Source organism: Manacus candei, unplaced genomic scaffold (genome assembly GCF_025592945.1).
Source record: "Manacus candei isolate 608988 ecotype Guabito, Panama unplaced genomic scaffold, ASM2559294v1 h1tg000069l, whole genome shotgun sequence".
Classification (NCBI taxonomy): domain Eukaryota; kingdom Metazoa; phylum Chordata; class Aves; order Passeriformes; family Pipridae; genus Manacus; species Manacus candei.
Window position 1 is genome coordinate 3,525,151 of NW_026138117.1, and position 26,307 is coordinate 3,551,457.

Genomic DNA, 26,307 nt, shown 5'->3' on the forward strand with positions numbered 1-26,307 from the left:
TAATAGCACTGTGGTGGCTTGCTAATGGAGTGAACTAGTTTAAAGAACAGGAAATGGAAAAGAGAGGGCAAAAGTGCACAGCAAGTCATCTTAGGGCAAAGTGTGTCAGGGCAAGAAAAACCTCACAGTTAACTGTGTGAAAGATCCAAAGAGATGATGGATTTAGGAGAGGAGTGACTCAGGGAGAGACAGGTACACACCTGTAAGCTGCAAGAATTAGCTACTTGATTGACAGGCTGCTCAGAAGAAAACCAGAGATGCCTGGGGAAGCTGTGACATTAAAGGAAGAGAGAGGAGACAAAAGGACTTGGGAAGAGATCATCAGGAAAGCTTCACAGAAGTATTATCTGGTAACAAAAACAATATTTGCTAACTCTCTGGGGAAAAAAATACAAACACCTTTTTCAGCTCTCTGTCCCATTTTGAATTTAGGTAGAAGAGTTTCAAGCCTGTACCCAAGACTTTGCTGCAGTTAACTGCACCCATTGACAGCGGTAAGGCCTCCTCCACTGACACAGGTGTCTGAAGAGACATGCAGATCTCCATAGGTTTCACTCTGGACAAAGGTCCTAATCACATCTTGACCAATAGCATTTTCCCATGTGAACCTATCACTCCCTGAAAGTTTTAAGTCTCACTGGCAGGAACGTATTTGAGACACTAAACCAAGAGAACTCTATTATCAGAGGTTTCAAAAGTCATTCCCCGAATCAAAGCTTCCTTGTTCAAGGGGACTAGACACCTACCATCAGATACCAAATTCTTTTGTCAAAGCAAGTGCTACTTCACACGAAGTATTTAAGGTCAGCTTAGCCTCTCTAGTGCAATAAGGGCAATAATAATAAACAAAGGGAAAGCAATACCATGCAAGTTTCCACCATTTCCTGGACAACAGATCAGGAACTCCTGGCCTGCTGTTAAGCAATGCTCAAAGGTTTGGTTCCTGAAGCTGCAATATGGAGTTATGCAAATCCTCCAGGATCCCGGAGCATGCTGTAGCTCAGTTACACAAAACACATGACAGGCTGAGCTAGGACGCTGTTTTGGACTACCCATCCCTGAAACTCCTGGGCTTTTGGCTTTGTGACATAAATACCCCTTTATTGTCAGTACAGCTTTCTCCAAGTGTTGCATTGCTGACTGGCTCTAGCACCATTTTTTAGAATTGTGTGGCACTGATAAAAAAGCCAATAAGAAGAAAAACATCAGTAATTCCAGAAGAACTGCTGTGCAGAGCCTCCACAGGATATTCTACTGCACAGGCTGCAGACCTGGAAAGGTACCATGGCAGGTTTGGCCTCTAATACTGCAGAAGCTACACATCCACAGGAAAAGAAAAAATTGGTACTGCAAAGTTTAATCCTTCTGTGATACTCTATTATCATCACCCTGAAATTTGTAACAGCTCCCTGAAGCAGTTGCCTTTTATTGTCCTCTTCAAGTCCACACACTGGTTTTTGTACTTTAAGGAGGAGCTACCAAGTACAGGGTCTTCTTGAGGAGATGGATGACAAATACAGGAAGAAAGGATAACTAACAGAGTTGCTTCTTTACATCTTGGAAGCTTTGGGTGCTGCTCATCCTCCTTTTTCCTCCAAAACCACCTACTCATAGATTTTCTCAAAGTACAAAGAACACTGGAGGAAGGCGTGGAAAAGACTGATAAATAGGGGGCAGTACTACGGTATGGTGGTAATCCCAGCAAGACATGAGCCACTGAATAGCATCCTGAGAGTAGCTGGTACAGAACAGGATGTCTCCAAGCTAACCTCTAAAGTGCTACCAAGTCCCAGAGTGCTCCTACTGTCATCTGCACGCACAAAAATGAGAAAATTCAGGAAATTACTGTTTCTCTTTTTCTCTGTCCCTCAGCCTTAGGCAGGGAGGTTGGACTAGATGATCTCCAGAGGTCCCTTCCAACCCTAACAATTCTGTGATTCTGTGATCTGTCAAAGCCTGAGAGCTAACAAACCTAATAAGAAAAAAAAAAAAGACAAAATAATTTTTTGGGTAAGTAATTAAACTGGTATGTTTTATTTCAGACAGAGACTATACAGTTAAAGATTCAAAGAACATTCCATCTCCTGGAAAATCTTCATCCTGTTGCCTGTGTGAACAAACAAAATATAACCTATTTTTGCACCATACAGCCTGTCATGTGGGTGCTAAAGAGTGAGACTTGTACACTTGGGGCTAATTAAAAGCAATGCCCCACTTATGCACACATGCACCACAATCAAGCACTTACCTTTCGTTACAGGTGAATGCACAAAATCAATCAGCTTTTCTTTTTAGTAATTCTGCTCTATTTTGCCAAGTCTATGTGCTTTGTCACCCTTCAGATGATTAAAACAGTGCTGCCACAAAATCATCCAAAGCTAATTATCTACTTGAAAAATATAGACAAGTGTAATTTTTAAAAGTAAAAGCAGGAATGTTTTCCTCCTGGCATTCTTTTAAGCAATGTAAAATTTGTGCCGAAGAAGTAACTCTCGTATTTACAAGAAATCCTTTAATATATTTCTTGAAGAAATGTCACTTAGAACATGAAGCTACATAGTCTACAAAGCTTGAATCTCTTTAGAATAAGTTCAGCAAATACATTAAGAAGACAATACAGAAGTAGAGACCTGCCCATCTTACTGCACATACTCATCTACATGTGGCTCAATGCTGCACTGAGAGACTGAAGATCAAACCAAGGAAAGGCATGTTTGTAAAGAAAATTAAGGCAGAAAAACACCTCAGGATGAAACTTCTGGGACAAGCATTACATGGACAAGATACACCCTCTGTCATTGTGTTGTCCCAAGGCTGATGCAGGGTCAGAAGTTTTAAAGCACCTGTGGACCTACATAGCATGTCAGGAATTATAAACTGTGTGATACTGAATGTTTTCCTCAAATGCCCAATTGCTAACATTGCAAGACGAGGCAAAGTCTCAGATCTGATTTCTAAAACTAAGTAATCATCATTGCAAATCTCTGCTCTTTCGTGATTTAGCAGAGAGAACTTTGAAGACCTGAACCACAGAAGTTCAAGTGCTGGAATGCAACTAGGAGGACCTCCCCCTTAGGATTATTTGAAACCTCATCAATGTTTATACCCAGCTTGAATAGTGAGTTTTGACCACTGGCAGCAAGGCAGCTGCACACAATTCCAGTTGCTTGGGCTGGAACACTGCTGAAATATTTAGACCAGGTTCAAGTAGCAGAAAGAAGGATGCATGTTGCCACAAAACACACAAAAAAAGTGAGCTGGTTACCTCCATAAGGACAGTGCTTTTCTCTTAGAAGAACAGCACCAATGTGAGACTTCCCTCTAAAAAGGCAAAGTCATCTTCTGTCCATTGCTACATTGCAGGGTGCTCTCTACTTAATTACACCTGCCCTCTGCCTCTACAATCATACATCCACAAGCCAAGCAGAAAAGCCACTTCCCCTTGTCCCTCTAGTAACTCCTTTCAATTTGTTTTTGAAAAACGCTCAAGGACAAAGTGGTTTTCCCTATGGTTATAGGTAATTTCTTTAATAGAAGTTATTTAAAACACTGACTCAAGTCAGATAACTCCTTTATTCTGCAAGTAACTTCACCAATGTCAGTAAAATTCACTCTTGTGAATTCATCCACAGGAAAGACATCAGTGCTCGACTTAAAGCTGTTTTCAATACGTAGGACTGGGTGACAAACAGAAATAACTCAGTTTCCCAAGGCGTGAGTTTTGTGCCCCTGAGCACAGGAGGAGCAGAAAGCCAACACAGTTATCAATCGTGAGTGTGTCAGGTGTCTTGCACAAAGCTGTCCCCTTGAGAAAACGGCTAGGAAGCACTGATCAGTAACTATAAATAACTCTGAATTGCTTCACTTCTGTGTAAAACTGAAATAATCCAGTTGGCAATAAATAAAAAAAAAAAAAAGGTCAGAAAATCTGTGGAGACACAAGACACATCATAAGGAGACATCAGCAAAGCCCGACACATCTGCGATCCACATTTCTGGAGTTTTTTGACAGGTATAAGCAAAAGTGACAGCAAAACTGGAGAACTGTGGGAGAAAGCAAAGACTATGAATTCTGGAGTCTTTGCATTCTCCCACAGAGAACCTCTACTCAAAAACTGTAAACACAACGTCTTAGCAACTGTTTCCTTGTTTAATGTTTAATACAGCAAAACCACTTTAAGTATTCTAGTGATACAAATTAGAAGCATTAAGAAAACAAAAGTATTTAACTTTGTAGAGACCTCAGGTTCCTCTGACTAAATCGGTAGCCTTCAGGTATTAATTCCCAAGTCCAAAATGAAATCTGTTGGTATTTTAGACCTCATTCTGCCTCTGGCTCACACCTGTTATCCCCATAACCCTTCAGCAGAAAGAACTCATGCTACTAATAGGTCCCATAATTTTTCACCTCTTTGCTACAAGACCTTGTAATGTGCCTACCTGTAGAGGCCCAAGCAAGTTGGTTCAAGCCAGACTGGTGTTGGTTGTTTCAGTAAAACCTGCAGAAAAAAACCCAATCTGAGTCAGCCCTTCACTCCCATCCTACTTCCAACAGCAGGCTCATGTCTCTCAGAGTGGTGCAGACAACTGGGCTGGAGCCCAGGCAAGTGCACTTACAAAACATTTACAAAAACAGTACCACTGATGCAAACAAGCACATCCTGTTTCAGCTCATTTTCAACAGTTACCAAAAAACCTCTTAGCTTTGCTTAAACTACATTTAATTACATTAATAATTTCTCAGTTCCAAAGGTCTGCAAGTAGAAAGGAGACACCAAAGCTAAAGCCAGGCTTTTCTATTCCTCAGAGAAGCAACATGCGGTCACTTCAACTCTCACCTGCAAGAGCTAAACCTCTCAGACTTTGCTGATGAACCAGAACATGATGCCATTTGTTTGAAAGAAATTACATTTTTCACCTAAAACTAAAGGGCTACAAGTTCTGGTAGTATTTCTGTTTTCTGTATATTGTTTGTTATCTTTCCTCATGTTAGCTTGTCCTATTTCTAACTTCTTGAGGTTTAGATTCCAGGATAGAAGGACACTTTCAGTGTTCCACTAGAAGACTGTTTTTCATTTATAAACATTGTAAGAGAGAAACACACAGATTTTTTTACAACTGGGAATGATATGTTCTCTCTCTGTTGCCTGATTAATTACAAACTATTTCCTTCCTTCTCAGTCTGTTTCACTTTGAAGTTCTACCTTTTCAGGAGCAGTTATTACACAGTAAAATCATTCAGATAAAATGCAAACCCTGCAACAAAATACTGTACTTAAAAAACCAGCAAAACCGGGTATGAACAAGTACTACGTTTTTTCATCATTAACAACTGCAGAGGTCTAAATGCACACTACAAGGGTCAGATGTTCACTGTGTATTTTCAACAGATTATGTGGTTTTAGAGACAGAAATGTAAGGCTACAAGCTTAATGCAAGAAATTGGCTGTTTCCTCTACAATAGATGACATCTGCCTTCACTTCAAACTTCAGCAAGTGCTAGCATGAGACTTTCAGGTTTAACTGTCTGTAACCACAAGCCCTACAAACCATAGTAGAAAGTCAGTTAATGAACTTGCAACAAATGCAACAATTGCTACCAAGACAAAATTACGAGACTGTTTTAAGTAACAGCACTCCTTCCTTCTGCATTACTTACATTTTCTCCTGCTACAAAAATGTCAAGTTTTTTTTCATTCTATAATTATATGATTTACCTCCAGTCTCTACGATTTCCACAGAAGTAAAGGTTTGATCAAACACCCACTGATGTCAGAGGAAGAGACAAGTCAGACCATAAAGAGAGGACGATAGCCAAAATGTAAAGGGTCTGTTCTGACCAATTTAGTGTCTGGCTTTCACAGTTTTTAATGACACCAAGAAGAGCCAAGAAGAAAGACTCCCTCAGCTGGAGACTTGGCAGGTATCATAAGCAAAGAAAGGATGGGTTTGTGTAGTCTTCATTCTCTGTTACTTAGCATCATGAACTCCATTCACACACTACAACCTACTTATGCTCCTGCAACAGAACAGAACTTTAAAGGAAAAAAAAGCCCTCAGAAAATATTACATATCTTCATCCTATATTCTGTTACCTACAAAAGTTTCTATTTTGTTGTCCCTACTTACCGGAATACACACCCTGTACAGCCATAAAGCCAAATTTAGGAGTCTGTGTGTATATGTAACTTACATGCATAAAGAAGTTTGCATATTTGCAAACATTTCTCACCCACAGATGTGCAGACAAACACCTATTTCTGAGCAGAAATCCATCTACTGATGTCTCATTTATCTGATCTCTCTGTGTCCATAGTCAAAAAAATAACAAATGTAGGTTCCAAGAACTTAACCTTAAGAAAATCTGTCATTATTAGGTTGAGTTCAAAAAGGAAAGCAGGCAAGAGGTCAAAATAAAAAAAAAAAACTTAACACTTTGATTAGCTTTTTCATTGGTTTTGGAGAGCTCCTGAATAACCCACTGTATAAGAGACAGCTACCAATTTTTTTTCCATTTCACTGAAATTAAAAGCCAATTTCAAGGGTAGCAACAATTCTGTCCAGCAAATAAATTATCATAATAATCACAAGTTGTTTCCTTTTTTGTATTTCATTTTCTTTGAGTGATAAGAAAGCACTGATATTAATTTCTCATGCATTAAGAAAATTCTGTCTTAAAGCCTACATTAACATGGCATGGGAAAGAACACACGCTTTTTTCTAAAGGAACATCATGGTTGATCACACCGTAACAATCAGCAACTGCCGTACACTTTATTATATCGCTCTGTAAAACCAAACTTCCCTTCTAAACACATCTATGATGATCTATGACTAACAAATCACTTGGCTTAATGTCTAAGTTTTACTTGGCTCCCCACCAAGTCCCAGACCCAACACCAAAATACACCCAGCTCAGTGCTAAGGAAAAAAACTATGAAAAATCCAAACTAGCCAAACTTATATGAAAATAAATGTATTTATGACATATACAGCTATGTACAGTTGAAATACCATGCACAACTCCAAGAGAAAAGGGAAAGGAAAGGGGGAAGGAAAAAAATAAAGGAACAAAAACCAAAATAAAATATACACGATCAATAGCCCAAGATCTAGCAACTAAAAGAATTAGCAAAAGACTATCTTACTACTCTCCCTGGGACAACAGAAAGTCGTGCTGGAACGACCGCCGGCAACCTCCGCCTCCCAAGGTCGGCAAGGCCTTACCAGGCCTCGCTCCCCAACACGACAGACTCAACAGCAGGGAACCTGCACCTCCAAAGCCGCTGAAGGAAAGAGACTGAAGGCCTCTCCTCCTTTCTTCTTATACCACTGGCTTACGTAAAAATCGTAGGGAAAAACAGGTAATATGGGCACTTCCCTGGTTACAAACTGGTCACCTAGGAAGGCCTAGACTAAACTACTACACTTAACAACTTAGGAAACCCATAGTCCACTCACAGCACAAGTTCATACACTTGTGCTGTGTATATTAAGAGCCAGAGCCAAGGGAAACGCCGAAGACTCAGCCCAGTACCACAGAGCTTTTTTTCATGAGGTTGACAAGTCTCCTCTCCCATCGCACAGGGTCCCAGACTGGGTTCCGTCCACCCATGGCCACTCACTGCTATCAGCGATCGTCTTGGACAGAACCAGAGAGTAAATGAAGGCAAAGACTGAAGAGTCTAATACAGATGGTGACTTGTATCAAAACACAAACCCACCCCAAAACCCGAAGAACTACTGATGAAGTTTCTGCTTGTACTGTTTCTTGGGATATTCTAAAAGGAACTCTTGCCAGTCAAAAGCCACATATAGCCTTTTATGTCACCCTCCTATGAGTCGTGTTGCATTTTTTCCCCCATTATGCAAGTAGCCACAAATAGATATGGGAATCCAAAAATACGAAGTTAGTTTTGTGCGATTTGTTTTCTTTACTTAAAAAGGCACGATGGTTGAAAGAAAGAAAAAAAAATCATACAGTGCAATACATTTAATTACATTTAGGATTGTCTGGGGAAAAGGAGAGAATGATCTGAACAAATTTAGCATCTGAAACAAAATCCAGAGTTCTAGAGAACACCAAAATAAAAACCCACAGAAATACTGAACTTTCCCAAAGTCAGAGTATAGCATGAGTGTTTATGTAGAAACCATCACTGCACACAACAGACATTATCGTCATGTCTAATTAATAGATATCACAATTTTACCCTTCTTTTTAATCTACACTCACTCAGAAGTAAAAGGAATTTGACTAGCTTATAGATGCTGTTGCCCTGTGCTTGGTCTGAAATGATTTGCTTTTTCTTCATCAAGAAAACACCCTGAAGTCAAATTTATCTCAATAAAACGTATTTTTATAGAGACTCCAGAAACTTAATGTTTTTCTTTAATATTTTAATTTTCACTAACTATAAAGAAAATCTGAAATTGCTACCAGAAAAACAAGGATTCAGGAAATTTCTAAAAACATCTGTGAAAATGGTAACTTAAATAATGAAAAGAAAGCTCTTCACCCAAATATTTTCTTCACAAAATACAAATAAGCATCCCGCCATATCAACTGTTCATTTGTTTGCCTTATAATTATAAATTTGAGTAGTGAAAATAAAAAATATAAAGCTTTCTACATCTACTTTGTGAAGAAAGCTCCAGAAAGATTTCCATCTTGAGATCTCCAAGTATTTCTCATGGCTAGGCTTCACGAACGAAGATTTGGGAAGGCTCTATCCACATTTGTTACAGGCACACTGGAAAGTATTTCTACTGTCCAAGATATTATACTTTGACTTAACAATTAGTGATTTTAGCATTTACTAAATAGATGATTTTTATCAAAGTAAAACAGGCAAAATGCTATTGAACTTTCATTTCTTGTAGGAATGTTAGAAAATAGAATTGATAAAACCCATATCACCAGGTAAATTTCAAGCTTTGCTGTCATTTTAGCTGAGAAAACATTTTTATCCAAAATCTGAAGCATACAACTGCTAAAGAATTTGGAAAGTGTATAATAACACAGGTATCACTGAAACTTTGATTCAATGAAATACTGACACTTCATTGGTATTGATCTTGAAGCCTTTGAATAAAAACGTAAATTTCTGTTTCTAACAAGTCAGTTATCAAAAGAGTGAACCATTAAACAAATATCCTAGAAAATATACGTCTGCATTCACAAAAATTATCACTATTAAAATTTCCAAACAAAACACAATGTGAAAAATAAGTGATGCATCATTGCCATTAGAAGCAAAATTATTATATTATTATTCTATCCTTTCTCTTACAACTTGAGCACATGTCCAAAAAGAAAATGTTGAGAATTTTTTTCATGCCAGTGTTTTCAAGTAGGATTAAATACTGTACATTTCATTTTCCTGTTTCTTTTTTAGTGAGCAGAAATGACTGCTTTAAAAGCAGAAGCATTCAGTCCAAGTAGAAGACACGTGCTTCATGTTCTTCAAACAGAGGTCTTATTCTGAATAAATAAAAAAGTTTAATAACTTTGCTCAGTTAATCCTGTACAGTTATGAAATATTTCTGGACAGGAGCTTTGAAAATGATCTTTCTAATGTTTGTATGAAACCAAGGTGATATAAACAAATAGGTCTTTTTTCTCTGTAGGTGTCTTTTTCATTAAAAACAGGCCTTCCAGTTCAAGACCTGCACTGTGAAGGAAAATATGCTGCTATTGCTCAAGGCTTACATGCTATTTGTTTTAAGACTTAATTCCTCTGAGCTGTCAAAACAAAATTTCTTAGCAGCTCAAATCCTCAATCAAAAAAAAACACCTTGGGGCTCACAAGGGGAGACATGGATTGAATCAGAGCTGGCACAAAAGCCTTTTGCAATGGTCAAGTTTTCTTACACAGGTAATAGCCAGTCTAGAAACAACATCCCCCAGATACTCATTATGGAGATAACACTGCAGGTCTGAAAGTCCTTGCAGATGAGCATTTTTATTTTGCTTTAGTATCAAAAAGTTCTGCTGTGCCCTGTGGCTATGGCCCAACACTGTCCTGGTTACCTGCTCATGCTGTGAGGGGCAAAGAGGGGCTCTCACTCAGAGTAGGCAGTATCCTGCAGTGCCTCAATGCACAAACAGCCCTTATCCTTCCCCTCCTATTCTCAGCAAAGGAAGGACAGGGAAGATGAAGGTGCCCAGTACTGATTCCTATGCCTAAAATGTATGTGCCCATGCAATCGATGGCACCCCGCCATGTAGGTTGTCTCGTTCAGCTGGTGCCAGTGGGACCATAGAGTTGTGCAATTACCACCTCACCAGGATGTTGGGATAAGTCACATTTCTACTCTTGGCTCCAGTCCCACAACTCAAAAGGCTGATGCAACAACAGGAAAAACAGCACCCAAACCAAGTTATACATTGTTTTCCTTAGAGAGCACGGCATTTCGGATCCCAGTTACTAAGCGCTATGTTGAGCAAATTACACAAGAAGTTTCTTCTCCTACATGTCCAAGAACCTAAAAATGACTCTACCTAAGCTACACCATAGCAGTTCCCCTTTTGCCCTGTTCTGGCCCATTTGTGTTTGTAAAAACTATCTTTTACAATCAGATCTAGATAACCACTGCTAATGACTCACTGAAGCACATTAGTAATTTGGGATTTATGCCATCTTTTTTTTCAGTCAAGACTGATTAAAGAGATTTGGCAATATTGCAAACATAATTCAGCATCTCCGGCACTGTTTAGAAAACTGTGATCACAGCTTTGCATGTATTAAGACAGGTGGTCATCTGCAGAATTTCATGCTGATGCATCCAAAGAACATCTATTCAGTCAGCCGTTTGAACTGTGGGTGAAAAAGCTGGGTGGGAAAAGAAGATAAGATCCAAGAGAGTATGATTAAGCAAATACCCTGTTCTACAGAGGAAAAAACTCCAGCATTAAAAATAGACACTGTACAATGCCATCTCAAGTGTTGCATACACATTTTATAAAACCAAAGCATTTTTACATTAACAACAAATTAAAAACAAGACTTCTATAAAAATATAGACAACCGATTTTGATACAGCACACCTTAAAACAATAATTCCTTAAATGTGTTATCAATTTGCAACAATGTTTTTTCCCCACACCTCCTCTTTCCTTTCAACTTTGTCTGAAATCAGTGCTCCAATGACAGGAGCAAACCCACATTGCTTCAAGCATTCTTCGGGAACCAAGAAATGGAAGCAGGGTACAAAGTTAATTAAGAGCACGATATTAAAAGCTGTGGTATCAGCAAAGCGAAGGTGCAGATGGCAGCAGATTTTCTGTGACTATCTGCAAGAGAACTTGTCTCCACTTCCATCTGAAAGCCAACATCTAGTCCTCTGAATATGGAAATACAGTATAAAGCCTGGAGGTCAAACTACTGTCAGCAACAGACTTCAGATTCAAGCAGATGGAAGACAGAAACTCCAGCTCCAACAGGTTGGGACTACTGCTGCTATGTGGGGCTGTGCCTTCGTTTGGAGATTTTCATACAGTTGTAAGCAAATCCTCTCCAGAGGAAAAATAGGCCAGTCAGCCTGACAGTGCAAACAAACGACACTGTCATATTTCCAAAGCCTTCCAATGTATTGCATGTCCCTCTCATCATCCACCACCATTTTCCAGTAAAAATCATCTTCATGGGGACATCACGCTGGACCTCCTGCTCCAGCTTCATGCCCCTCCTGTTCTCCAGAAAGGAGACTGCTCCCCTCCTACTCATCTACCAACTTTACTCATTGCGTGTGTCATTTCAAGGATTTCCACACTGGTCATTACTGCCAGGAACACCTCTCTTGAGCCTAAACTTTGCTGTCATTTCCACCCCTGCTGGCACCAAATACTGAGTGCTGTAGCAGAATTCAGTATCTTATAATTGCAGTGTCATACACACTCATCAGTACCAAAATATCACTTTCAAGTGTGAATGTAAAAGAAGAGGAGGCCTCTGGGAAAGGGCTTTTTTGAGCATTTGAAGCAGACTGAGCCAGAATATCAGATCTGAACAGCATATGGCAGAGTTTTTTTGTGTAAAAATGAGAGGGAAAAGAGCAGGACATGTGCCTGAAAGGCAACATGGAAAATGGCTTTAGCTGGGCTGCCAGAAAAAAGGAAGGGTTATCAACCCTGCTGGTATTCCGGTAAATATAAGCACATGCTACGTACACATACAGGGGCAGTCGCCTTTTTCCCAGAAATCGTCACTAAATGAATGCTCAAAATGATGTAAAAAAACAGCAACAAAACCATCCAACCATAAATAGGCAAGACGTAGTTTTATTTTCCTTTTCTACCTTCCCAAGACCTTACTCAAAGTGCCTGCTGTCAGCCCTGTGCAACAAGTCATTTAGGAGAGAACCAGGTCTACGCCCAGATTATTTCCAACCACATGTACCACAACAGGAAAACACAAATATATCCTGTATCATTATATCATTTCACTCCTGTCTGCAAACAGTAATCTGAGACAAAGGCAAGACTCTGTTACAAAGTATCTCCACTAAATAAAGCAAACAAACAAAAAATCTTTTCTCTACAGTTACCCACCAGCACAATGCATTTAAACACTATTAACTCAACCCTTCCTCTACACACACCCATTCGACTTGTAAAAGGGTGCAAGAGGTGTTCAAAAGCAAATAGGGAGGTGATGGAATGGGGAGGGAGGCTGACTTCCATTTGACAGCTGGGGAAGGCTTATAATTTGGGAAGGTCAGGAAGTAGCTCCCCAGAGAGGATGCTCCTCTGACTAGAACCACCTCTCATGCTACCTAGCTTGGAGGAGGATAGAGCTGTTTTTGACTCATGAGATGTTACTTAATTTTGGTTCAGTAGGAAGCAAAAAAACCCTTTACATCTCGTATGCCATGGTACTCAGAACTACCTGACAAAGGACAAGCCAACATTTCAGTAATGCATCAAAGTTCCAGCTTCAACACACAACAGCCACAAGAGCCTCACCTTGAAAAATATCCTGACCATCCTGTCAGAAGTAAAAAGCTGTTTATTTGGACCAAGTGAGAAGAAACTGATATGTATCTTGCAGATGAGGGAAACAGGAAAAATGAGATCGCAAATGCAGATTTACCAACAATATGATAACGAGCCTTTTCCTCGGTGACAATGGTTTGTTCGAGACTTAAGTCAATGGAACAACAATGGTTTTATTTTTAAGTCATCTTTCTTCCTCTCTGGAAATTAATTACATTTGCATATTAATTACATTGGCTATTACCCTATCCACAGGGTAATCATTAAACAAGTTTTTATATTGGTAATCACTGTCACTAAAATCAAAGCAGTTGAGAGCATTTTAGGATAAAGATGCAAAGTGAAATATTTCTATTCGCACCAGCTACAATTAATGGTTTTCTTTGATTTAGGTATCTATAGTAGTCAACATGGGAACCTCATGCTTCATGTCTAGGTTTTCTTTCTTCCTTTTATGTTTCAAGAGGCTGATTCTGAAAGTAGAGCAAATTCTTACCACTTAAAAATGCTACACAGCCTCTTTACTGGACCTTCTAATTCACACAGTGCCTTGAAGGTATTCCTTTCAAGCATTAGTTCAGTATTTTGAAAATTCATTGTGCAGGGAGTTGCTTCTCCTTTCATTTTCTTTCTGAGAAATGCAAATGTCCCAACTTGTAAACTTTTGGGCGCTTTCACTTTCTGACTGCTAATTCTGTTAATTTAGTAGTACCAAAGTCCCCTCCAAGTTCATAGTTCCCCTTCCCTTTTTTTTTTTTTCCTTTTTGGAGGGTTGTTTTGGTGCTTTTTTTGCTTTTTCAAATCCTGTTACTTACAGTTCTCTAAGTTAATGCTGTCATGAGTATATTCCATTATCTCCTTCCCACCAACTACAACATAAAAATGACAAATAAATTATATTTTCCCTACCTTATCCATAAACTATTGTCAAGGTCTTTTAAAGGCTTTTTGTCTAGAACTCATACATGTGGCTTTTTGTAATCCTGTCAAACTTTCACAGGCAGCCGATGCCTCTCAAATTGTGCTCTGCAAGTGCCCTTTCTGGTCAGGTGTATCTCTTGCCACCTTTATGGCTTCACTGTTTCAAATGGTCTAAATTCTACTTCAATCCTAATCTGCAAGCGTAACTGCAGCAATGAGGAAAAAGGGGTCAGCAAAAAAAAATCCTCCTTTCCTTCTATTTATGGAACTAACACTTACATTTTCTTTTTTATTACCCAAGCTCTTGCAATATTTTAGGTAAACTGAAGCTCTCCTCCTTCCAGAGACAAATAACATTACCCTCCCTTAGAAGCATGAGTCTTCGTGGACTCTCCAACCTAGATAATAAACAATAAACAAAAAAAAAAAGAGCAAAAGAATATAGATGGATTTTTACCACTTCTTGCCTCCTCCAATCCTTAGATCTCACAATTTAAATCAGACCAACTGTTCACAAGCTCTGTCTCATAAATCTCAGCAGCAGGTCTGATGGAAATTACCAGGGTAGACTGTGCTTCAGAGCCTCAGAATGCTTCTGGGAGGGCACTCACCTTGCCAGAAAGGGTCATAATATGGGAACAGACTGAAAATAAATGCTTCCCATGAAACACTCATCTCAAAACCTTTATTTCAGAAACTGTATAGCTCCTGATATTGGTCTGCAGCAGAAATACCACAAAATGGACTTGTTTGCATTTCACTAAGTCTTCACTTGCTAAAAGTTCCAGGTGGATGCAATACATACAGATACTGATGTCAGCATCAAACTGTCATCCTGTGCATAATTTTGCACCATGAATCCCTAAGACAATGGACAATATACAATTAAACAAATCCAGACATATTTAGAAGCCCATATAAAAGTGGATTTTGCCTACCCTCATAACCACTGTGAACGGTCTCAGAGAAACCTAGAAACACGGAGATTTTGTAGAACTTCCAACAATTATTCCCTCAGGATTCACTGGTGCTTCTGATTATTTTATCTGTCTTGCAATACTCAGTCTTTTCCCAAAAGTCTCTGGTCCTTGAAGCAGGTATTACACATAAGAAAGACAAAACCTTTCACCTTATCAGTATCAGAATAAAGCTTGTAAATGTGTCTGACAAGCCAACTTGTAAAGAGGGCAGCACCATTCACAGGCACAAAAAAAATTTAAGATACAAGGCTTTTCAGTAAGAGCAGAATATTAGGTGACCACACAACATGCTATTTTACTCAATATTATTGAGTGGGGACCATCTAGATTGGGAGCTACCTAAAAGCTCCCAAAGTTGGAGACAAATATGAAGTCTATGGCTAGGATTATTTCAACGACCCTCACAATTCTAAAGGCTTCCTGCAACTTCCAAATGCCCAAGGTTGATAATACTACTGCCACATACATTCCCTGATACCATTTTTAATTGCTGCATGTAAAAGTTAGGCCTCATGATTATTTTACTTGACACATGACCACTATGGCCTCTCCCAAAATAACCTTTTACTGGATTCTCACAACTAGTTTCAAAGAACTGTTTTCCTTCCCTTCCTATCAACCTCACCCATGAAGCTCACCAAGTGCCTGTCCCAAATGCAAAAGAGTAAGAAGTAGGAAATGGAAGGGGTAAAAAGGTGCACTTAGAGCAAAACAAATTTCCACCCTCGGACTGAAAGCTCTCGGGAGCACCCTTGCAGAAGAACTACTGTAACACTGCATAGAGACATTCCAGCCCCTACCTGTCAGACATAGTGTGGAAGGAGGGAAACAGAACAAGGAGGCAACATAACAAAATCATAGAAATAAAGAATTTCTATTCCTATTCCTGGTCTATGTGAGACATGACATTTACGTAAGAAAACACCACCAGAAGTTTTCACTGCTCTTCCTGAGAGGGGAAATGTCACTAGAAAAGCACTGATCCTCACAATTTGTTCCCCACTTATTGTTTGCCCACATACCTGCTTTCTAGAAGGACTAAAAAGCAGTGTTTTTAGAGCAGCTCTCAAAGTCTGTCTGGGCTTAGCAGCTAGTCTAATTGCTGAGTTGCTTCTACACAGCAGAGTAGAACCCTACATGCACTCTACCAGCATCTCTTCTCCCAGGGCAGTATTATCCTGCTGAGAAGTAACAGGCATTATGCACTCACTGAAAAGTAGCACAACACATGTACCAAGAGGCACCAGTGGCCCTGTGATGACTTCTAATGGCTTTATTTGCATCTCACCAGTCCAGTTCTAGCAGTATGCTCATTTTACTTACGAGATTTTAATACAATTGTTCACATCCAAGCCTGCAGGGTCCTGAAGATCCCAGTATCTGACAGCATCTGGACACCTACTGATCTGCTGTAACTGGGCCACCTATGTTATACAAGAGAACTGCAAAATATTTTATGCAGACATGTTCATTCAATATCCTAATGAGATTTAGTTTGAAATGTTCTCAAAATTGAATAGTGTGTACACATCCAAAACTCTCATTGCAAATTCACACACTATAGGAGCTTTCTCACAGATTTCTTGACCAACTCCATTTTGCCATGCTCTCTTTTTATACAGTATGTAACCTTCTGGTCATAAAAGATTGCTTGCTTCCAGCTTGAAAGCCTCTTGGGAACACAGAACTGTAACCTGCAATTAATATATTAAGTACAGAACATTTCAGAAACCATGATGTGGAAATCACATAAAAAGACAGAAAGCTACATGAGAACCTGATGCGGAATTAACAAGGCTCGTTCCATAGCCATCTGTAGCTCAAGTGAAGCAGTAAACCCACAGCTCATGTTGGATGACTGTGTCTCCAGCACTGCTACCATAGCCACTAGTACTTCTACCAGAAATATAGTTCTTACTGATATTTCTTGGAGAGGGTAATTTCACTAAAATATAGACTGGGTCAAACTAACAGGAAAAGAGAACACTTATTCTTGGGTAATCTTGCCAAAAAGAAACACACTGTAGAAAAGATTCAATCAAAGCATATGCAGTTTTCTCGAGTCTTATAAACTTTGTAAGATGAAGTCTGTCTATTACTTGAATAAAAAAACCCTAATTAATGCTGACAACTTAGATGGCAGCACCCATATATTTTGGGTTATTGCTCGACAAATGCTTCTCTTGTCTGAGAAAAGGTACATGGCCTGGGAAGAGAGTTTTGCTATACATCAAGGCAAAGACACACTTCAACTTCCACTATTCTTATCAAAAGGGGAAGAAAAGGAAAGTCTCTGTTTACATTGAAAGCAGTTCCTTGCTACACAAGGTTTCCCCTATTTTCTAATGGCCAAGTCATTTAAATGCTACCACTAAATAATGGTCCCACATTATTTAAACCTCATATGCTACTCCATGCCAAACATGTCACTGAACAGTAGATGAGATACACAGGCTCACATGAAGGGAATGAACAGTTTGTGAAGCACTTTCTAATCCTCAGCAAGAGAGGAGCAATCAGAAGGTGGGACCAGTAGCATCTCTACCTGTAACTATGCCTGCTCAACACCATGTCTTAAAAGACTACTGTTTTCATTTGCTTACATTTCCCCAAATTGTGTGCCCAGCAATTTTTCCACGCTGAGTGTTTGCCTCAGACTGATTTTTAAAGAATAATCATCAGCTAAAACAGTTCAGCTATTACCAAAACTAAGGTCTAAAGAAAAAACATTTTGCATAAATTCAAAAAACAAATCCCAACTGTCAGTCCTTCCTGTCTATTACAATCCTTTAAAAAGTCACCATAAACACAGATCTAGTAGAGGTTGACTCACAACTAAAATCTCCAAAGATGGCAAAAGAGTAAGTACTCTTGATTGCCACAACTAACTGCACGTGCACTGCCCTACAGGCACCCCAAGGGGTTCAGAAGACAGTTCCCTATAATAATCAATCAGTTTGACTGAACATTGAACTGGGTCAACAGAGCCTGTATCTCTACAACAAGCCTTCAGGAATCAGAAAGGAATACTGAACTTAAAAAGATGGGGGAAAATGGCCAAACCAAAAGAACAGAAGTAAGAGATTTGAACTCTGCCAATACTGGCAAAGTTGTCAGAAGACCAGGACTGAGGTCTGGGGGTAGAGATAAGGTCAGAAATAACTTGGCTAGTTGGGATCATTGCAGTAAAGAGCTGGGGAACTGCCAAGTAAGGGCAGACCAAAGAGATGGGACAAGTAGCAGAAAGAGGAAAACCAAGGGGAGCAGCCTAAACTGATGCAAGGAGGCTGGGAACCAGCTTTGGGAATGGGAGAGAAACTGGACACAGACTTCAAGGGAGAACCAGCTGGCTTCTGCAGAAAGAATAAAGTACCAACTAGCTTGGGTGTCTGACTCAAGATACCCATGACTGAACTTTGGAAGTATACAGTCTTTTACATAATATATGCAGAAATAGCTGGGAGGATTTACCAGTTCTGTAAAACTGAAACCAGATCTTAAATTAGGCACCCAAAACCTGAGAAATATTGTACTGACCAACAGCAAAAGGAAAATTTTCAAAGACTTGCCTTGCACCACACAAAAACTCTAGGGAGTGGTAGGGTAGTGTCCCTGGCCTGTGGAAGGATGCAGTTCTCAATTAAAAAAACACTATGTCCTCTTCTTTCTTTAATCCCTTGTTTTGATCACTCTACAACTTCCAATTTCTGCAACAAATAAAGCTGTTACACTCACTGATGTTCTTTACTGACCAGTTCATCCCCAGATTAGGCCCCTCCTGTGCATTAAATACAACAGAGAAAAGTAGATCATCTAACTGAAGATCTAGCATAATTGAAATCCATGAGGCCAAACTGTGGTTACATGGAGGGCTCTTTTAACACAGCTATTTTGACCGCAGTGTAGGTCATTTGTTGTTTAAAATGCTGTACTCATGCCTATAACTGTCTTGTTTGTATGGAGCAGCATTGCTTTCCGTTCAGCATGGAACCAGTAGTGTCAAACACTTCCCTCAATCCCAGAAATGATGATGAACAACCCACCCACTCTTTGGGAGCAAAAGTTACGATCACTGGAAAACCTCAAGGGCCATCTTCATCCATGTTTCTAGAAGTATGGGACTGAACAACAGAGCCACAGGGAGTTAAGTGTCACAGGACAAAACCTTCCAGCTTCCAGTTGTGACACCAACTTTTAAACACGGATGTATATACATGATTTTTCTACTGATATTATTATCTACTGGTCTCATACTAATTATTGCTATATCTGTGTGATACTGTACAATTTTGAACTTTAAAAGGCGACCTATCAAATCTGGAAGGGATAAGATATCTGTGATATAATTCTCTTGTGCAGATAATGTCCATACTCACAAAGCACCCAAGAAATGCTCTACAGAATTCTGGACTTGGACAGGAAGACTTATCCCAGATTTTAATTTTTATACGTAGTGTCTTCCACAAGACAATACCAGAACACCTTTTTTAAAAACAAATGCTGTAATGTTCAATAAATTTTGATATTTTCTTAACTGTTATCAGAATTAACAATGCACTAATATTTATTGCTTTATGGTAAAAATATAACAGAAAAATGGCCCAAAGAGCTTGGCTAGTAGCTCTGGTGACTGAAGATATCACCAGTCTGCTGTTCAAGTTTACAGCCTCTCAAGCAAAGTCAATGGACCAGATCAAGTGAACGCTCTTCAGAAATGTCAAACCAACAGTTTAAATTAAGCTGCTGAACTTCGCACTAAAGTTGTTGAAGCGTAGGGACACATTTTGTTCCACCTGCCATGCTGTGGGAGGCAGTAATTTCCAGCCTAGTGAATGTAAAAAGTAGCTACAGTATCAAAAGAATTACTGGTGGCAAGATAAAATGCAGTTGAGTAAGGGGGAAAATTAAAAATAAAAAATAAACATCTTTAGAGGGTCTATCAATACCCACTTTATTCTGAGCAACACTGAAAAAAACCCCACAAGTTGTTTTTTGAAAGAGCACTATGAAAAATTAAAGGCTTAGAAAACTACAAAAAACTATACCCTTAACACTGGTCATCACAGAGAAAATGTAGAAAAAGAGCTGGAAAAATGCCAGGGAAGATTCCAAGCAGGCAAGTATTTTCAAGATGCCTTATAAAAAGCTATTTAATTCTGAAGTTTTATTATAACTCTTAAAGACTGGACAATTCTTGAAAAATTCTTCTGAAGTCAGAATCCAAGCTTCAGACCGTCAAGGGTCAAGACCTGAAGCAGACACAAACCAGAATTATAGAAAGGTCCAATGCTTACCCTTAGCAGTAAACCCTACACTGCATCTTTCCCAACACAACAGATTTAATAACAGAAAGTCAGCGGAAGAACAAACTCTCAGCAAATCTCGTATCTTCTGTGCCTCCACTGTTGGCCATAATTTCCACCTTAGAGATTTGTTCTACTCATGGCACAGAGAAATTCCAGGCATCAAACTCTTTCTATTCACATTTCATTTTGCTGGAAGGAAGTTACAGAAAACTCAGTGATACAACAGGGTAAAGCAGTTTTTCAAGCACAGAATTAATCTAGACAGCTTAGCCTTGTATAAAAGGAGGGAACTGAGCATGTGCAGAGGCATTTGCCGGCACTGATTTTAGTTGCAAAATTCTGTACAGTTTGCGACACTGCAGTAAGGGTACCTGAGCTATAAACAGCCCCAAGGAATTGAGGTGTGCTATTTCCAAGGATTTGCAACATCAATACATATACCCCTCCTATAATTAGTCATATGGCAGAAAGAATGATTATTCTTCTAAAAGTTTAGATGGAGAGTAAAACATATTATTTTCTTAAGCAAGACTGAAATAACCGTGCTTGTGAGAGCAGATGACCTCAACTTCTTTAAGCATCTAGCAACTGGAGTTAGCAGCAGCCTCTGTCTGCAGTTCTCATCCAGAGTGGCACAGCCTCACTCGCTTCCCACAGGCTCAGGTTCAGAATACATCTGGTCAGGGAAGCCCAGTTCCAAAGCCTAGCCCCTGCTTTTGCATCCTCCCTAAGCACAACCCAGCTGGAGCTACAGGTTTGGAATGCCTCCAGGTTTTTTTCAGCAACTACAACTCTGAAGTGCTCCACTGGCAAATGCTATGAAACATTGATGATAAGTACACTAGATGCTTTTTTCTATCACCATCTCTCCTATTTCCCATACTGTCTTAATTCTGTTCTTTTCCCTTCACTTCCCCCCTCTATATTCACGCTCCTCCCATGCTACTCCCTTTCACCTCGCTCAGTTATCTCCCTCACAAAATCCATTCTGTATGCAACAAACTGGAAGAACACAGCTGTATTTAGAGAGCATCACATCTCACACAACAGGCTTCTCTGTCAGCATGCCACAGCAGCAGATGCACAAACAAGATGCAGGCATTCGTGAGATATACAAGAATATCAAAGGGCTTATACTTTCATGAGTGGGCCTGGTCTACACATAGCAGCTGAGGAATGTCAATGGCTTTTTGAACATATTCTGCTGGTTTCATACAAGGTTTTGGCGATATCTCGGTGCTGCATGTAATAAGTACTTTTAGTGAATACAGACGCACATTCACAAACCTCTGTTGCAGACAAATCCTTCGTCGTGTACTACAAACTGCACAGAAAGTCTCCTCCACCTAAGATCAAGATCTCAACTTGCCTGGAGATTAGGGGGAAAACTACATTACCCTCTTATATTTCATCAAGATAGTTTTAGCTAAGTTAGGACATACCTCAGTACTTGAATTTCCAAATTTACTGTTTATAGCATATTTGGTAATAATATCATAAATTCAAGAATCTCACATTCAGTGGAAGTATAATCGTCCAGAAATAGCCTTCTTGCTGAGTGAATAAATTTTACTGCAAGTTTCAAATGCTGTTTTCGAGAAGTGCTAACGTATATCTGCAGTATTGGCACCTGCCTTTCCTCTGCAAGAGCCAGAAAAGTGGCTGGAGCAATGGGCTGACAAGAACAGAAGCACAATGTCTACCTGTGTCGGCTGATGCAACATCATTTACCCCAGTTTCCAAAACAGGGAAAATACAGCAGTAACTGTCAGGGAAGCCTGGGGAGGGTTGCCTTCCATTATCTCCTGTACACCTCCCTTACCATGTACCACACAAACCACGAAGGCCAGCTATGACCCCACCACTCCCCCATGCAGACACACCCCCCTTGTCTCAGTCACATCCTTAATTTACAAATGTCCCTGTCATTTTCCTTACTCCACTTGGTCAGCTCTTTATTCTCAATCTGCTCTGCCTCAGTTGTTTGGTTTTACCTCATGCTGCCAGTCTGTGGCAATGCTTCCCTTACAGTAAGCAAAGCACTACAGAGAACAGAATGTGGGAAGCAAAGGAACGAGGGCAGCGGGAAGTGGCTGTGAAGCAGGAAAGGGAAATTCCTCCTTCTATCTGAAAGCCAGAAGAATCAACTTCATCAGTAGTAAAGAGCTTATCATATTAGGCAAAGCAGCAATAGGTGTGATTTAAACACATTTGAGGCTATGCCTATCTGTGCAACAGATGTGGATGAAGTAAATACACCCTAAGGCTTTCTTCTTCTAAGGTCAACAACATTTTCCAATAACGTTTCTGCAAAGGATGTCTGTTTGAGATTTAGGTAGATAATCCAACAATGGAGAGGAAATTCAGTTTGTCAGAAAAGAAACAGGAAGGGAAGTGACAAGCAGAAGCAAAGAGCCTGTAAGACAACACTCTGGGCTATGCTGCCTGCCTTATTTGATCTCCTGTCTCTCTTCAGGCAACAGGTAGAGGTTTCTTCTCTAAGCAAAGCAATTGCTCTCCACAGCCAAGCAAGAAATGGGTAAGTTTTTCCAATGAAGTCATCTACAAAGGGTGCCCAAGAGGTACTTTTATATTCTAATGGTGCATCTTATGCACCAGCAATTATGGAATTAAAATTTGCCATGGCAGAGCACATGCCAGGAGCCTGAATTAAATCTCAAGAAGTAAACAAGAACCAAAAGGGGATCCTTGACCTTCTCATTTTCCTTCCTAATTCTAGTACAATAATACAAAGACTGAGGAACCAGAACATATGGGAAACAGAGCAGCCATTTCTTCTAGCAGTCATTATGCTTCACAGGGAGAATTTCCATTTAATACAGCATCTGCGCAACCAGACTGAACTTGAACAGGTCTAAAAGATGGCTGATGATAATCAACCTCCAATATATATGAGATCTCAAGACTGAAAACTCTACTACCTGAGAAGGGGTACAGCCTTCTGTCTCAGCAGACAGCGAGACAGATGTAAATAAGTCTCTGCAGAGATGTGATCACTGTCTTCAATAACGGAGCCAAACACTCTCTGAAGATTACATGGTTCTTTTGCCACACTTTGGCAGGATTCTTTGTTTCTCCATGGGTCCCTGCAAGCTACCACCCACTATAGATTATGTTAAAATTAGCTCATTAAAAATAAATTAAATCATGTGCAAATTTGTCATGTATCTAGAAAAATGCACATAGCCTAGATACAGATATTTGAAAACAGCCCTGAAATAATGATTTGCTAACAACTTGGTACTGCAGCAGAGAGCATTGAGTGAAAGAGGTCACATCCACCTCGAAGTTTGGAAAGTGCCAGACCTTCTAAATTTAAGAACACTGAATGTGAACTTTTTGCCCAAAATATGTATGCTCTCCTCACCATTTGCTCCCACCTAACATTTGCATGGAGAGTCAGAGAGACTTGTGAAAAAATTGGCAAGATTCTGCATTCTCTGACTTCCTAGAAGCAAGGTAGCCTACTGAATTACTCTTCAGCAGCAGGAAAAGGAAACTTAGGAAGTTTTTTAATTAAGAGCCTTTGAAAAAAGCTTTAGCAAATGGTGGTTCTGCAAGGGGAAACAAATTATCTTGTTTCCAGCACAACCTGGTTCTTGCTTTAGAGTTTGAGGGCAGAGGAACAGATGCGTCTCTGCTTCTGTCCTTAAAAAGCAACCTGGCTAAACCTTCCCAGCTGACTCTCTGCTGCCAGCTTAGACAAATTCAACATCAGAGGCTTCTGCAGAAAGAATGATATCGGCCTACCGATGGAGAGCTTCTATCGACACCATGCAGGCCTGTCCAGCAAAAGCCCCTCTACCAACTTCGCAGTCCATGCTAGGCTTTGACCAGCATATAGTGACTTTACTCGTGGTATGGGGCGAATGTATGCCACTGGGATAAAGCTTCGAGTTCATTCTTAACGCTGCTCTGTCAAAGCCACATGAGACGGATGATGGTGCATCAGTACTGCAAAGGCATTTCTACCATATTTCACAACCATATTCCAGCTTAATAAATAGGCAAAAATCTGAAATATGCACCAAACTAAACAATCTGCTTCCTTTTAAGGCTTCTCCACATGGGAAAGGAACCATGAAAGCCGGTCTGGAATAAATTAAGGGAGGTTAAATATCATCCTTGCACTGGATGTCTCACTCCCCTCTCTCTCCCCGAGGCGGCTGTTTACGCGCAGTACCATCCACACACGCTGTTTACCCGCACCCGCCGCAGCCCAGCCCGGCCCAGGACGAGCCGCAGCGAGCGCCGAGCGCGCACCGACCGCGCCGGTACCGCCGCAGGTGACAGCGCCGTGCCCGAGCCCCGGCGGGCAGGGCCTCCCCAAGATGGGGGCTCGACGGGGCGCGCCCGGCACAGAGGCGCCTCCGCCGCAGCCGTACAAGCCCCGCCGCACCCGGCGCTCGGTCTCGCACCTTCTTCCTCCGACCCCCGCTCCCCGGCCCGCGCCCATCGCTCACCTCCGCAGCCGCCGCTCGCCGGGCACCGCCCCGCGGCAGCCGCCGGCCCCGCGCCCCCAGCGGCTCCGGCGCCCGCCCGCTCTGACGGCGCCGGGAGCGGCGGCCCCGCCCCGGCGCTGGCCCGGCCCCCTGCGGCCGCGGCGAGGCGGCATCGCCGCCCGCCGGCGCTGGAACTGCACCGCCTCAGGGTGCCCCCTCCGGCCGCCCCGGCCAGCTCCGGCTCCGAATCATCCAAAACCGGAGAAATTAGGATTCTCTTGTATCTTCATCTGAAATGGGGATTTTGAGAACGGAAATGTCACGGGGCTGCAAAATACCCATATCACAGCTATGATGTTTGAGCCAGATTATTTGAGCCAATAATCCAGATTTGTTTTTCTTTTCTAGTAAAAAAATCACAGAATTAATTAGGTTGGAAAAGACCTGTAAGATCATCAACCTATGACTGAACATCACCATGTCAATTAGACCATGGCACTGAGTGCCACATCCAGTCTTTCCATAAACACCTCCACTACCTCCCTGGACACCCAATCCCAATATCTAGTCACACATTCTGTGAAGAAATTCTTGCTAATGTCCAACCTAAAGCTCCCTTGGCACAGCTTAAGACTATGTCCTCTCGTCCTGTTGCTGGTTGCCTGGAGGAAGAGGCTGACCCCCACCTGGCTACAACCTCCTTTCAGGTAGTCATAGAAAAACAAATAAGGTCACCCCTGAGCAATAAGGTCACTCCTGACTTCTCCAGGCTAAACAATCCCAGATCCCTCAGCCACTCCTCACAGAACTTATGCTCCAGACCTTTCACCAGCTTGACTGCCCTTCTCCAGACCCACTCCAGCACCTCAATGTCTTTCCTGAATTGAAAGGCCCGGAACTGGACACAGCACTCAAGGAATGGCCAGACCAGTGCTGAGTATACAGGAAGAATCACTTCCCTAGTCCTGCTGGCCACAGTATTTCTCATACATGTCAGCAGCTTTCCTCCATCCATACTTACTTACTGTCCACACTTGAAGTTTCTTGATGGCTGTCTCAGCCAACTGCCATTTGTTGAAACTGCTGTGTCTCTAGAGCCTGGGCTCCATTTTTTAACCAATTTCTGTAGCACGCTGCTATCAATGAAGGGTTTAACGTGTTCAAGCAGTGTTCAGTGTAATTTGAAAGAAGGTAGGAAGAGGTCACAATCCAGCTCTGGCTCATTTTATTATTTTTATACAGTGCACAAAAGCCAAGAGGTATGCAAGGGGCTCCTGCTTGCAGGAACCATGCTAAAGTGAGGTATTACTGAGACACACACAGACACACTTGTCTGGATGACTCCAGCCAACTGTGCATGACCTGCAGAGGACCGCTGCCAAGCACCAGCTGAGTCAGTCCCAACACCACTCCAGTGTAAGAATTTTAATTTCCCTTTTGCAGTTCCCTCGTGCTGGAAGTGCCAGCTCAAGTCCTCAATACCGTCTGAATTTGGATGGAGAAGCCAGGAGATGTAGCTTAAATTTTTCATTTTTCTTTACACATATCATTGGTGGAATTCCGTGCAAGCACTTCCGGCTTCAAAATCACACAGATCTTACAGAGAAGAGGTGTTTTCAATGCCTAGTCAAGCATATATT

General features: G+C 40.9%; 1 protein-coding gene across 15 annotated transcripts in view; it reads right to left on the bottom strand.

The window, feature by feature from the left end:
- INPP4A (inositol polyphosphate-4-phosphatase type I A) overlaps positions 1 to 24,768 on the bottom strand; it is a 124,882-nt gene extending 100,114 nt beyond the window's left edge. For 14 of the 15 annotated variants that reach the window (XM_051806810.1, XM_051806809.1, XM_051806802.1 and 11 more), the window contains exons 1-2: positions 24,689 to 24,759; positions 4,441 to 4,499 (exon numbers count right to left, since the gene is read on the bottom strand). The gene's annotated coding sequence lies outside the window, so the exon portion shown is untranslated. Of the gene's footprint in view, positions 1 to 4,440; positions 4,500 to 24,688 lie in introns of all 15 variants that reach the window. The other variant, XM_051806792.1, reaches the window with a different exon arrangement.
- Between the last annotated feature and the right edge of the window lie 1,539 nt (positions 24,769 to 26,307).